The sequence below is a fragment of the Mastomys coucha genome, unplaced genomic scaffold, assembly GCF_008632895.1.
Source record: "Mastomys coucha isolate ucsf_1 unplaced genomic scaffold, UCSF_Mcou_1 pScaffold9, whole genome shotgun sequence".
Classification (NCBI taxonomy): Eukaryota; Metazoa; Chordata; class Mammalia; order Rodentia; family Muridae; genus Mastomys; species Mastomys coucha.
This window is the reverse complement of record NW_022196915.1, coordinates 21,175,007-21,190,672: the sequence shown is the minus strand read 5'-3', so window position 1 is coordinate 21,190,672 and position 15,666 is coordinate 21,175,007. Positions and strand designations below refer to the sequence as shown.

At 39.6% G+C, this 15,666-nt stretch overlaps 1 protein-coding gene and 1 pseudogene across 2 annotated transcripts in view; one reads left to right on the top strand and one right to left on the bottom strand.

Annotated features, from left to right (window-relative positions):
- The window catches only part of Bmpr1a (bone morphogenetic protein receptor type 1A), a 112,721-nt gene that overhangs the window by 23,932 nt on the left and 73,123 nt on the right, over nucleotides 1–15,666 (top strand). The gene's annotated exons all lie outside the window — the stretch shown is intronic.
- On the bottom strand, nucleotides 14,145–14,606 carry LOC116085176 (annotated as a pseudogene).

Here is a 15,666-nt window from a genome sequence, read left to right as displayed (position 1 = left end):
TTTTTTTTCCTTTTTGGTCTTTCAAGACAAGGTTTCTCTGAGTAGTAGCCTTGGTTGTCCTGGATCTCATTTTACAAAATAAGAGGAGAGCGATCCAGGGAATACCTGTGGCCTCACACTCATGGGCATACAAGTGCATATGCACCTGCATTTCCACATGCACACACTCAAACACCACAGAGAGCATGTGCTATCAGAGTGTTTAGGTAGGGTTTTGCAGTGGAATACACAAATGAAAAAAGTTGAGTCCAGTGATGATCAAATATTTGGAATCCTATTGCTTAGTGGTTATGTAACCTTAACCTCAGGTTTTCCATCTGTAAAAACAGTGATAGAGCTCACTGAGCTCTCCTGAGAATTCAACTCAGGTAAGAAATGTCTAGCACAGAACCTGTCATCTAGTGCTAGTCAGTGTTTATCAAGTGAATTATATCTGCTGCTTTATACTTGAAGTGGGAATTATTCCTGTTCTGTCTGAAGGAGTTAATAGCATAACTATGGCAGCATAGTAAAGTGAACCAATGCCTAAGACTAGCCCTGCTTTCCTTTCTTTTCTTCTTTCCTCCATTCCTCTTCATATTCCCCTCCCGTCTCTTCCTTCCTTCCTTTCTTTTTTGTTTTTGTTTTTGTTTGAGATAGGGTTTTTTTATGTAGCCCTGGCTGTTCTGGAACTCAATTTGTCCACCAGGCTGACCTCAAACGTAGATATGTATCTGTCTGCTCTGCTTCCAAAGTGCTGGGATTAAAGGTGAGCTACCACGCCTGACTCCTCTTTTTAGTGATTGGGATTGAATTCACAATATTTGAATTTGAATCTATCTTTGTTACTTTTTAGCTGTGTGACTTTGCAAAATAATATATAAATGCTGTTTTGTGCTCAGTTTCCCCATGTGTTAATGTAATAATGGCAGTGGACTAAGGACCACTGCCATTATTAAATAAGGACTAATTTATTTGGTTTTGTTGTATTTGTCATTGTTCCTTGACCAACATTCTTTGAACTACATTCAATGTTGAACATTCTGTTCATTAATTCCATTCCCTCACTGTCATGCAAATGTTCTCCTTGTTATTTGAGCTCATTTCTTTTGATTGTCTTTCTTCCAGCTGTGCTATATGTTTTTAGGCACTTAACCAGGTTGTTTTACAAAAGTAGTCTTGACTCCCAGTTTGAGCCCATAGGATACCTAAACAGAGGGTAAAGCCTCTACGCTTTCTATCCCCTCTGCCTTCATTTTGAGTCTCCTTTACTTCAAGTCAGCCTCCTGACTGCACAGGCATGATGCTCACTAAAGACATAGTGTCAACCTCTCCTATCTCATCCTACTTTATGCAAAAAGCATAGATATGTCATTGTCCTAAGGCTGCAGTCACCTAGGATTACAGTATTTACACACTTGTAGGACATTTATTCATGATAGGGAGGGTGTGTGTTGGATCATCTCCTGAGAAGCAGTTTGTCCTCTTAAACAACAATAATGGACCACTTTGTAGTGCCAGAGCTGAAGCAATAATCACTGGGACTGCTAATTTGTACCCCTCTGTTCCTTGCTCCAGTGCATCCCCACTTTAAACCTAAAGCTCATATCAGTTCCCCAAGGAAAAATTGTGATCATTGAAACCGTTTGCTTCTCTTCCCAACACATTGACTAGATCTCTGCTTTTCGTCATTGGTTGCCTCTTTAATTAGTATTTTGAATGGTTGACTGAACCTTTTGGGGCTGCTTGAGCCAGTTACATTCCTTGATATATTCATATTCCCCCCCCCCATCTCTCCCTCCTCTGTCTCTCTCTGTCTCTGTCTCTCTGTCTCTGTGTCTCTGTGTCTCTCTCTCTCTCTCTCTTTCTCTCTGTCTCTGTCTCTGTCTCTCTCTCTCTCTCTCTCTCTCTCTCTCTCACACACACACACACACACACACACACACACAGAGACAGAGACAGGCAGAGAAAGTGAATGAGCTCACAGTGTGGAAAGGCAAAGGAGTTCTGTGTTTTGCTATTTCAGGGTGTGTATTTGGTAGGAATGGAATAGAAAGTTTCAAAAGCAAATCATTGGCCCAGAATATCACTAATCAACAAAATTACATTTGGTTGTATAATGAATCAATTCTTGGCCTTGTGCCTAAGATAGGAAATAGCTTGTGAACTGTATTTGTATTTTTATTTTATTTGGAGAGAGGCAAGACTTCTGACTTTCTGAATAATATATTTTCTCAATTGACAGATTTTTTTTTTTAAAGTTGCAAGACAGTAGTTTAAAATACAAAACAGCCAGTTAGTAGTGTGATTGGTTTGCTAGTTTTCTGTGTGCATTCTGGTTTAGAGTACAGATATACTCTGACAGTTCCATAGGGGGGTCCATAGGTCTAGATGGAGACATCTTCAGAAGTTGTGTTCTTTTTTGGAAGCACTAAGAGACTGATAAGTAGTTGTATGCCTTGTCCACATTCTTGCCCTGTGACCTTTGCTTCCTTACCTTCACAGCCAGCAAGCTCAGCATTTAGACCTTTTCTTCCCATTCTGTTCTCAGGATCAGAAAAGCTAGTCCTACTTTTGGGGACTCATGCGACTAGTTGGGTAATCTCCCAATCTCAGATTTTGTGGTCACATTTGCTGTCTGTTTTGTCATTTTAAGTAACATGTTCACAGGTTCCAAGGATTAGGGTGGCCTATCTTTTCAGGGGCCATCATTAACTATCACAGTTCATTTTTAGTTTGCTGCATAACTTAAACCTTTTAATTTTTTTTGATAAAGATGAGGAGCATAGTTGCAACTAAATGGTCAGATCTGGACTGAGCCCTGGGCTGATGCATGCCATCTAACAATTGCTATTGTTACTGTGACTGGAAGCAGTTAGGTCACTGATATTGCTTTCCAGCATGTATTGGAATAAAGCTTAAGACTTGGGTTAGAGACTAAAGTTCAGAGATACCCTACCAAATTCTTGTGTTTGTCTTAAATAAAAGTGTGTGACTTGCCTAGTTCACAGAGTTGCATGAAGTACTTTCACATTTTGTTAGAAAGCTTTATGTTTTTTTTTTCTTTTATCATCAGTTTTCAGAAAATTAATTACATTTTTGACTAGCAGGGTTTTCCTTACCCTTTAACAAGTTTTCAGAATCACTTATTTCCTTTATTAGGGCAAATGGAAGATGATTAAAAACTAAAAGTACTTAAACTTGCATGATTCTGTATCTTTAAAAATCTTAATTATTTTCTTTTCTGACAACTTCTTTGGAGTTAATTGTTGACATTGTAGAAGCAAAATCAATACTTAAGGTACATTGGATAAGTAAGACTAATTGTTCTTAAAACACAGTTGGAGTTTTAATCTTACATAATGGAATCTTAGTAAAGTCTTAGTTTGTAATTGGCTGTCTAGGTATCCAGTGCTTGGCTCTCAAAGTGATTGGATTTTTCCTCCTTAGGTAACAATAAGTAAATCCTTTCCTTCGTTAACTGCATAAAGATGTGGGGATTTTTTTGGGGGGGAGGGGGAAGGTTAGATTACTTGTGGGTGTTGCTGAGATGGAAAAGAGAAGGAAAAACGATTAAGTTACCATTCTTGGTTCACTGCTAGTGTGGAGCCAGCCTAGAGTATGCGCATGCTTCAGGCTCTACTCTGCCCCCAAACACACCATCTAACCTCAGTATTTTCAAAGTTGCTACTTATTTTTCTGCCTAAAGGCCTTTTATATCATTTAGCAGGTAAGCAAAAAGATTTTTTTGTTTAGGCAGACTTGTTTTAAAAAATAACATAGTCCTTGAGATGCCTAAAATATTTTAGCCATGCCGTTAAATGTAAATTTATCTGTAATTGATATGGAATAAATTAAGAGTCATATTTTGGTGAAAACCTCTTTTGGCATAAAATAAAGTTGAGTGAATTGGATGACTTGTGCTTTAGAACCAGTAAAGAGTACCCACAGCAGTTGTGCTTTTGTTTAGTCTTTTGCTGTTCACAGATAAATGAAGACTTGAAAGGGCTTTCACTAAAACTATTTTGCACTATTCTGAGTTGTAATTTGACCTTTTGGTGTTTTATTTTTTTCTAGCCCAGTTTTAGAGTATCAATTTTTCAAAAATATTTAATTGTTTAAATAATTTTTGGTTATTAAAACTTAAAGGTACTTTATAAATATATTTATATGCAATTGGTTTTGTTTCTGAGGGTTTGAGAGGTTTATTACTTATAAAGTGATTACATCTCCAACTAAACACTGCCATCCATTAAGAAAATAATTTGGGGCTTGAGAGATGGCTCAGTTGTTAAGAACACTGACTACTCTTCCAGAGGTCCTGAGTTCAATTCCCAGCAACCATGTGATGACTTACAACCATCTGTAATGGGACCTCATGCCCTCTTCTGGTGTGTCTGAAGGCAGCCACGGTATACTCATATACATACAATAAATAAATCTTTTTAAAAAGGAAAGAAAAAGGAAAAGAAAAGAATTTGTTCTCTGTTACAGAGAAACCCTGTCTTGAAAAACTGAAAAAAAAGAGAAAAAGAAAATAAATTTCCTTATGTCTAGGTCATGTTAATCTGTCAGTTTGCTTACTGCTCTTCTGAAGAAAGTCAGTGGAATTAATAGCAAAATTATGTCAGAGATGTCATATTTGTTTCTTTTTAGTATTTTGATATCTCCCCCTCCCCCACTGCCATTTCTTTTCATCCTGGCTGGTGCTCTACCTCTAAGCTGCTTGCCCTGCCCAAGTACTATCTTTTCTGAATAGAATATTGTATTGCCTTAGAATACTTTTCTCTGGAAGAGAAAAGGTACAGTCGGTAGAATCCAGTGGAGCCAGAGAGATGTCTTAGCTGGTGAAAGTGCTTGCTTTGTAAATCTGCCCTAAACTGTATGTCCAGTTCTCATGGTGGAAAGAGAACTTGTAAAAGTAGTCTTTAGCCCCAATGTGTACACACACACATAGGTAGTAAAGACTGTGTGTGTGCTAGACACACTCACATAATGTGTGACATGTATGGGCGCTGAGTATAATTAAAATGTAAAAAGTAGTACCTATGCATTGGAACATGATGTCTTGTTTTGCCTCTCCTGTGCAGCATGTGTTCTCCCTAGCTCATCATACTTCTTTTTTTTTTTTAAAGATTGATTTATTTATTATTTTGTGTAAATACACTGTAGCTGTCTTCAGACATACCAGAAGAGGGTGTCAGATCTCATTACAGATGGTTGCGAGCACCATGTGGTTGCTGGGATTTGAACTCAGGACCGTAGGAAGAGTAATCAGTGCTCTTACCCTCTGAGCCATCTCTCCAGTCCATTCATCATACTTCTAACATACCACTTTTTTTGTGTGTGCAGTACTTTGCTTGGATTCTTGGCTCTTCGTTCTGAACTGAGTCCAGTTCTCCAGACTTATCTATCCTCTTGTCCAGTAAGTCCCAGCCTTTTCTATATGTTCACCTTAAGACTAACCTCTTCCATAAAGACTTCACCAACACCACCTCCTCCTCTTCCTTTTTCCTTCTTCCTTCTTCTTCTTTTCTCCTCCTCCTTCCTCCCCCTCTTCTTCTTTCACAAGACTCCTGTTGTGCTTCTGTGTTGTTGTTATTGTTTTGTAACAGGATCTAATTATATAGTCCTAGCTGGCCTAGAACTCACTGTGTAGACCAGACTGGCCTTAAACTCACAGAGATCCACCTGCCTCTGCCTTCCACATGCTAAGACTAAAAAGGCATGTGTCACCATGCCTGGTTCTCTGTGTTTCTGTAGAGGTTATAATGCCTTTGTGTACTGTTCTTTTTCTTATTAATTATTCTGCATTTCTATTTGGATTTTAAATAAGGAATTAGTTACTGTTTATATACTCACTGTATGCAACTACTATATTATTGTGAGTTTTAAAAATCATATGGGGGAACAAGTATCAGCATATATCTAAGGAATGTGAGAGGCAGCAACACTGATGAGGAAGTTCAGATATATATCTTTTTCTCTTTGGCTTATCTTGTACATATTGTATACTTATTAAATTATATTAATAAATATGAGGTGACTAGATAACTCATTTTTGTTTAGGCTTTCTTTTGTTGTTGTTGTTTTTATTTATTTATTTATTTATTTATTTATTTATTTTGGTTTTTTTTGAGACAGGGTTTCTGTGTATAGCCCCGGCTGTTCTGGAACTCTCTGTAGACCAAGCTGGCCCCGAACTCAGAAATCTGCCTGCCTCTTCCTCCCAAGTACTAGGATTAAAGGGGTGCACCACTACTGCCTGGCATTTTGGCTTTATTTTAAAGATGGTTTTTGGAAGGGCCAAAAGAAATGGTCTGTTGGAATTTGAGAATTTTTTTTTTCATTCTTCAAGTTGCATAGTATTCTTGAGCACCATGTTTTAAATCCCCTTTGTGAGATTTATGTAGTTCTTATCAATTAGAATTAAGTTACAGCTTGTATACCTCTTTTTTTTTGAGACCAATTACATTTTTTACAACTTTGTAAGCTTCAGGTAAGTTGGAAGTCTTACTCTTGGGCTTTGTTAGAACCTGGCACAAGTGCTTAGTGACTTCTTTGTGGCAGTGGCAGTGTTCCTTCCTGCCTTCCTTTCTTTTTCTTTCTTTCTTGTCCTCTTTAATTATATTAATAGTAATTTAGCTGTGTGGCACTTCCAGCACTTGGAAGATAGAGGAAGGTGGACCACTAAGTTCAAGGCCAGCCTGGACTACAATGTTGAGGATGGCCAGGGCTACACAGAGAAACCCTGTCTTGAAAAACAACAACAACAACAACAATTTTAAAAGCTTTGTTTTTTCCAAAGTTTTCTTTTTAAGAGGCCTGAGAGAAGAACTTAATAACCAAAAATAAGAACTAACTTCAGATTTACTTGAGTCAGTAACTGACTAAGTTAATGATCAAAGAAGAAGAATAAAACGAGGGAGTATTGAATGAATTAAAGTTAAGGTTTTAGTTGTGTTCCCTCCACCCACCCGTTTCAAAGACCATTGTTCAGAACCATTACTTTGTGTTTTCAGTATTTTGATTTAATGTGACTATACTCATTCTTTTTGATGAAATCTGTCCAAGGCAAGTCTAAGCATGGGTTCTGCTGGGTAAAAAACTGAGCTTTAAAGGTCAACTGTATATGAGATGAGGCATGGACCACAGGATATGTCATGCTTTAGTAAAGTGAAGAGTGAAGTGTGAAAGTGCTTGCTAATGGCGGCATTGTCATTGTTGGTACTTTGTGAGAGGAAGTGGCATACATCTCTAGGTGCAAGAAAATTCTTTTCTCAGTAATAATTGTGAACTTAAAGCAAATTTCTTTTTTTAAAAAGATTTATTTATTTATTTTATCTGTATGAGTACACTGTAGCTGTACAGATGGCCATGAGCCATCATGTGGCTGCTGGGAATTGAACTCAGGACCAGCCCCACTCGCTCCAGTGTAATACACTGTAACTGTCTTCAGACGCACCAGAAGAGGGCGTCAGATCTCATCAGGGATGGTTGTGAGCCACCATGTGGTTGCTGGGATCTGAACTCAGGACCTTTAGAAGAGCAGTCAGTGCTCTTACCTGCTGTGCCATCTCACCAGCCCCTAAAAGCAAATTTCTTATTCACATCAGACCAGTATGAAAATATAGATGAGGTCTATAATTTAAGAAAGGGGAAACTTTTTTTAATGGCAGTTGGAAATAGACCTTTTAGCATCACTTTATAAGTTTCTGAAATGTGTGTAATTGAAAAGACACATAGTATCAGGAAAGTTATTCACACCCCTATATACCTCCCCAAATCGCAGACCTACCTACAGTAATTCTTCAACCTAGAGGTTGCAAACCAGTGGCCTATCAGTTGGATTTGACTGGCCAGCATCTTTGTCTCTCCCTTTCTTATGTGCACATGCCATCTGTTTTTGAGACAGGGTCTTACAAGGTAGCCCTGGCTGGCTTCAAACTCAAAGGTGTCTGATTGCTTTTGTCTACCAGTGTGCCATCATGCCTAGCTGTTTTTAATTGTGGGGGTTTTTGTAGCTGGTCTTTGCTTCCTTTGTGGATTCTTTTTTCTTCCTCTCTTCTCTACCCCTTTTCCATCCTTTCAACTCCCTAACAGGACTTAAGAGAGGAAAAAAAAAATAGAGAGGAAAGGAAAGAGATCCCTGAATAAAGTTAGAGGTCATTAAACTACTTCCTGCTGATTAGGGGCATTGAGTTCCTTGTGGCAATTTTGATCTTCATTGGCAGGACATCTAATTTCTGGTTTTCTTCTTTGCACACGACTACTTAACAAACTGCAACCAACAGCATTCAACCAACAGCCAACCCTGACTGACTCTTGGGGCCCTAGCATTTATATACCCTCTGAAAAGCCCCCAGAATTCCAAACATTGCACAGTTGTAGAAACTATCCATGTACTGGCAAAGTTAGGATCCTGCTAGAGCATGAGACAAATTATGGTCAGTTACTGTAGACCATATGAAGCAGCCTCATATCCCACACCTGAGATTAAAACAAAAACAGTCATAATATTTCTGTGTCTTAAAGAACCCAAAACTCCAAAATTGTCACTACTTTTTTTTTTTCTCTCGAGACAGGGTTTCTGTGTATAGCCTCGGCTGTCCTGGAACTCACTCTATAGATCAGGCTGGCCTCCAACTCAGAAATCCACCCGCCTTTGCCTCCCAAGTGCTGGGATTAAAGGCATGCACCACTACCGGCACCCAACTACATTGTTTTTCTTTTCTTTTCTTTTTTTTCCAGGCTGGTCTCAAACTTGGAGATCTACCTGTATCTGCCACTCAAATGCCACCCAGCTTAATTATTTTTTAAAATTGTCATCAATTAAATTTTGAGAAACTTCATAGAAAGAAAACGTAGATTTCTGGCTTCTCTTCAAAAAATGTAAGATAGGTATTCCATGGTACTCTTCCTTAATGCAGTCATTTATGGAGACAGAGCAATCTAGAACCTGTTGTTGCCTGCTGAACCCTCATGGAGCACTAAGTGCTCTAAGCACTAAGTCATAACATTTTTCATACAGTGAAGCCAAGGGAGAAAATTAAGTGCTTATGACCAATTAAAATAGGGCATTTGTGTTTTAGGAGAAACACACACACATACACACACACACTTTTTTTTTTTTTTTTTTTTGGCAAAATTTCATTATATGGGTTTTGTTTACATGAATGTCTGTGCACCATGTGCTTTCCAGGTTCCTGTGGCAGCCAGAAGAGGGTGTTAGATCCTTTGGAACTGAGTTACAGAAAGTTGTGAACCACCATGTGGGTGATACGGTCAGACCTGGGTCCTCTGGAAGAGCAGTCACTGCTCTTAGCAGTTGAACCATCTCTAGTCCTGGAAGTCCTACCTTTAAATCTTAACTCAGTAATACTAAGGAAAGCCAGGGTTAGACAGATAGATGGCTCAGCCGTTAAGAGTACTTCCTTGCTGCTCTTCCAGAGGACCCAGGTTTGATTCGGAGCACCCATGTGGTTGCTCACAACTGTCTCTTAACTCCCGTTTTGGGAGATCCAGACATACATGAAGACAAAATGCCCATACATATAAGATAATAATAACGTGAAAATAATTTTTAAAATTATTTTTTATTGATTATTTGGAACTCTTACATCATGTACCCTGATTATACTCACCTCCCAGATTTCTCATGTCTGCACTACTTTCCCCACCCCCAAAAAAGGAGAGAAAAGAAAATATCCAATTTTTTTGTTGTTGTCTATGTACTGGGAGCATGGTCAAATTCCTAGTGATCTTTCCCCTCCCCTCTCCAGAGAGGATGGGTCTTTCTCCGTAGGTATCCGGCTCCAGGAGCCATCAACTGAGAAGAGGTGGGAAGCCAGCTCTCTTGCATTCTTAGACATTAACATGGCATGAGTTTGGTAGTAGCATGGACCGCAGACATCAACATGACCCTTGGCTGTATCAGGATCACTGATCCACTCATGGCTCTCAGTGGCTGTAGTGACCAGAGGCCCTCAACATGCCACTCATATCAGGATGCATCTGCACCTTCACCTCCACCCCCTACAAAGACCAAGGACATCACTAAGGCATCAGGCAGCTGCACAGACTGTAAGTCCACTTGGATCTCAGGCTTCATCTCAGCCTGAGGGGCAGCAGCTTAGACCACAGTCATCAATATGGCCTTCCATGGTATTGAACCATGGTGGTCCTTCAAGGAAATCAAGAAAATGAACCTTTCTTCACCTCTGGTCTCCATCATTGCCCAGATACAGGGTAATCCCACAGCTGGAAAGCAGGCGTAGGGGCTGAGTCTGCTTCTACATAAGCTCCAGTCTGTTGGAATGTGGATATTGAATTTATTAGGTCATTGGGCTTGCCTGGCAAGTGTTTTTTTGTTGTTGGTGGGGTTTTTTGTTGCTTTTTTTTTTTTTTTTTTTTTTATCTGCTAAGCTATCTTGCCTGTCCAATAAGGATTATTTTAAAATAAGAATAAACTATAGTTAGTGTTGCTGCCATGAAGGGGAAAAACATACTTGTGAGTATATAAGGAGAAACTTCCCGAGTAGTAGACAAATGTTTATGTGTTGAACAACTGTCATGATTTACAAATACTAGCCTATACAGGTAGTATATACAAAAAGGTAACTAATTTCCACCAAGGATAGTAAGAAGTTAGAGATAAATACCACGTAGTTAGTTTTGCTTGTGGTATTATGAGAATAGTTTTCACCTATTCATTTAATTCCTTTTTTTTTTTTATGTATATGAGTTCTCTATCTGCATGTACAGCTGCATGCCACCATATGGCTGCTGGGAGTTGAACTCAGGACCTCTAGAACAGCCAGTGCTCTTAACCACAGAGCCATCTCTCCAGCCCTTCATTTCATGCCTCCATTCCCCCTTCAAGACAAACTTTCTCTGTGTAGACAGGCTGACAATGAATTCAGAGATTCTCCTGCCTCTGCCTCTGCTTCCCAAGTGCTGGAATTAATTAAGCACACAACCTCACCTGGCTATTCATTTCACTCCACTCTTTCCTTTTTGCATTATTATGTCGCATGTGGGTATTTTCTGATGGAATGAATGTGTACCACATGTATACAGTGCTCTTGGAGACCAGAAGAGGGAATCATACCCACTACAACTGGAAATGATACAGTTGTGAGCAGGAGAGTGAACCTTGCTACTCTGGAAGAAAAGCCAGTGGTTTTTACTCTTCCTAACGCTGTACCCTTTTAATATGGTTCCTCATGTTGTTACCCCCAACCATAAAATTATTTCATTGCTACTTCATAACTATAATTTTGATACTGTTATAAATTTTAGTGTAAATATGTGATATGCAGGATATCTGATATGCAGCCCCTTGAAAGGATTGGTTACCGCCAGCCCACCCACCCCCATGAAGTTTCAACCCACAGATTGAGAACCACTGCACTGAGCTGTCACTCTGGTCACTGTTCATTCATTCTTCAGGAGCGGTGTCTGTCTGTAAGGAAAACAAACAGTCCATGGAAGCAAGTTCCTGGATCTTAGTAAGATGCTTGGGGTGTGTCCATCACTGATACATCCTTCCCCTTGCCTTCCCTTAGCTGCCCTGACTCTGTTACTACCTGTCGAACACAGTTAGTGTCCTTGGGGAGTCTGTGCTATTGATGGCCTCAAGGGCTTCAGATTGTCTCTTCTTCAGCATAGCTGACTCCTCTGCTCCAAACTAGGAGCTTCTGTGACACATTACCGCCTTCTACATCTTTTAGATGATCCAGGTGATAGCTGAGGGACACATTAAATAAAGGCTGCCCTGTATAAAACCTCTGTTGTAATTTAGGGCTTGTTCCATATACCTCACATTTTAGGCTAATTTATGAAAGCCAAAAAAAATTGAAAGTAGCTGACCAAAAAAACAAAAATTAAAAAAAGGATTGGAAAAATGAAAGTTAACGTGTTAAAGACGTTGCACTACATTTGCCTATACTTTGCTTACTAGGAATACCTTTGCAAATATAAATTTTTTGTTTTTGTTTTTGTTTTTTTGAAACAGGGTTTCTCTGTATAACCTTGGCTGTCCTGGAACTCACTCTGTAGACTAGGCTGGCCTTGAACTCAGAAATCCTCCTTCCTCTGCCTCCCAAGTGGTGGATGAAAGGTGTGCGCCACCACTGCCCAAGTGCAAATAAAATTATTAAATAACTGTGGTATAACTACCCTTCTGACATCGTGAAACAACATTGTCATTACAGAATTCACATTCAAACATCACAAGTGAGTTAAAGAAAAAAATGCAGAACATCACATAATATTTAAACTGAGTTTATGATTTTGTGTGGGGCCACACACATAGCTATTCTGGGGTGCATGGTGTCTTGGGTCCCTGGGTGGATATGCCTAGTAAGAAAGGGAGAAAAGACTAGAGATTTGACATAGAATAACTTATATGTGTGTTCAGTTTTTGTTGTTGCTTTTATTTTTGTTTTTGTTCTTTTGAGACAGGGTCTTTCTCTATTAGAAACCCTGGCTATTGGCAGGCCTCGAACTCACAGAAATTCATTTGACTGCCTCTGTTAAAACTAAAGGTACCATCTTGCTCTGCTAGAATATTATATTCAAATAAACATTTCTACCCCTTGCTGCAGAATAAAGCTTGACTTATAAAGTGATTGGGCCTGTGGAGGTTCAAATAAAACTTAGATTCAGTAGTCCATGCTTGGAAGGGGAAATTTTTTTTTTTTTACTTTGAATTAAGTATATTGTATTTAAGTTTTTAAACTTTTGCAAAGGGGTTTTTTTTGTTGTTGTTGTTTGCTTGATTGTCAATACTTTTCTCAGTTGTCACTAATCACAAAAGTTTATAACTCTGAATAACCCCTCCCCTTCCCTCTTCTTCCCCTTTCCCCTCCCCACGTGTTTCAAGACAGCATCTGTGTAGTCTGTGCTGGCTTGGAACTTGCTATGTAGAACAGGCTGGCCTCAGCCTTGAATTCACAGAGATCTGCCAGCCTCTTCTATTTTTAAAAAGGTGGGCTAGAGTTGGACAGAGTTGACTGACCTTCAAAAAGAAAGTATACATTTGATTGAAAAGGGTATCTTGAGTAAGGATCCTATCAGAATGTTTGAATTTAATTTTATGTCTGACTCTATAGTCAGTTGGTAAGATTTTGAAGGCCTAGATAAATGACCAGAAGGTAAAATAAGAGGTGTTAGTAGAAGATGAAAAATTACAGAGGGATGTAGTGAAGAAAGAGCTAGCCTATCAGCTGGGTGGTGGTGGAGCATGCTTGTAATCCCAGCCCTTAGGAGGCAGAAGTAGGCAGAGCTCTTGAGTCTGAGGCTAGCCTGGTCTACAGACTGAGTTCCAGGATGGCCAGTGCTACACAGAGAGACTATTTGGGGGTGGGAGGCAGGGAGTAGCCTATCAAGTCCGTTATTTGGTTGAATTCTGTGTTAATAGCCTTCCAAATCTGGAAGATGGTATAATGAGTTGATAGGCGCGAAATCAGTGCTTCATGTAGTATTTCCTCAAATGTTGGAGAAAGGTTTTCTTTCTCACTGAAAAAAATTAAATTACATATAGTGTGTATCTTTTTTCATGGGAGTGATGTCTTTACTTACAGCATGTGGGGCCTACGGATTAAACTCAACTTGTCTACCTTGGGAACAAGTGCCTTTATCTACTGAGACATGTCACTGGTTCCTATCTGTGAACGACCATTTCTCAGGATGTAGATGTGTTTCAGGATCTAGTTGTGTTTCTTCACACACACACACACACACACACACACACACACACACACACACCATTTTTTATTTTAATTAATTAATTAATTATTTTGGTTGTCTAGGTTTTGAGAAGGTATTGAATGTAATTCTTTGTCTTTTTCTATAACAAGAAGTATTTCCCCATAAATCTTTTAAAGGACTTTTAATGTTTTCTGTAATTTAAATTATGTATGTCTTGTTGTAGGCTAGGTATAGTTGGGTTTTTCTCTACTTCTTTTTTTTAATGGGGTGGATTAAGTTAGTCCTCTTCTCCTGCAAGGATAGAGCTATCTAGAGTTAGCTATTTCCCTTTTCCAGAATCTTTGGGACCTGATAATATCCTAAAGGGTTCAACTCTGGTAAATAATTTGCCTTGAGGGTAAGTCTTATTTATTTATTTTTTTATGGTGAAAAAAAAAAGTGTATATTTAGAATTAGCCATCTGGACTCAGTTTAGATGATCTCAATCTTTCGACATCTAGAGCATCATAATCAGGAGCCAAGCGAATATAGGCTTTCTTCTCTCTGTCAGGCCTTATCAATGTCACAGAGTTTCTTCACGGCCTATTTGGTCTGGTGATTGTTGGCCTTGACATCCACAATGTACACATTCGTGTTGTTATCCTCTATTTTCATCATGGCTGACTTGATGGTCAGTGGGAATTTGATGATAGCATAGTGGTCAACTTGTTTCTCCTGGGCACACTCTTCCTAGGATATTTTGGCTGCTTCTAGAGCCGCAGGGTCTTGGGCCGCCAGAAAGCGGGTGACATTTGGATGTTCTTCTTTTTGTGACTATGGACGCCTTTCAGCATTGCCTTCTTAGCTTTCAAGGCCTTCACTTTGACTTCAGCTTTGGGAGGGGCAGGAGCTTCCTTCTTCGATTTCAGTGCCATCTTGGTGGAAAGGGAGGGTAGGCCTTACTAAGAAGGAAAGAATGTTCCTGTTTAGTGTTGTGGTATAAAACTTTACTGACACACCCAGGATCAGAGACCTTGGGCTCAAGCTCTGCAGCCAGTCCCACAACACCCAGAGGAAGCTCCACTCCCAAGTGCTCTGACACACCCAGGATCAGAGGTAAGCAGGAACCAACATCTGTCCCAACACTGGGAGTAACTGGGTTCAGCGGGACCAGAGACATAGGAACTTTGCCAGCCCAGTGACTCCAGTTCCTTCCGGGTCTGTCTGGGTTAGTGTTCTGAGCAGACCTTGGGCACAAGCTCTGCAGCCAGTCCCACAACTCACAGAGAAAGCCACACTCCTAGGTGATTTAACAAGCCCAGGATTCCAGGATCCCAGAATCACAGGATCACAGAGTCAGCTTGATTCTGAGGAGTTCTGACACAACCAGGATCACAGGAAGGACAGGCTCCAGTCAGATTTAGCAAGGGCAGGTAGCACTAGAGTTAACCAGATGCCCGGGGGACAAGCGTAAGAAAATAAACAACACAAACCAAGGTCACTTGCCATCATCAGAACCCAATTTTCCCACCATAGCAAGTCCTGGACACACCATTACACCAGAAAAGCAAGATTCAGATCTAAAATCACTTATCAGGATGATGATACAGGACCTTAAGAAAGACATAAATAGCACCCTCAAAGAAATACAGGAGAACACAGGTAAAGAGCTAGAAGCTCTTAAAGAGGAAACACAAAAATCCCTTAAAGAACTATAGGAAAACACAATCAACCAGGTGAAAGAAATGAGCAAAACCATCCAGAACCTAAAAATGGAAATAGAAAAAATAAAAAAATCAGAAAGAGAGACAACCCTGGAGATAAAAAACCTAGGAAAGAAATCAGGAGCCATAGATGCAAGCAACACCAACAGAATGCAAGAGAAAGAGAGAATCTCAGGGGCAGAAGACACCTTAGAAAACATTGTCACAACAGTCACAGAAAATGCAAAAAGCAAAAAGCTCCTAACCCAAAACATCCAGGAAATCCAGGATG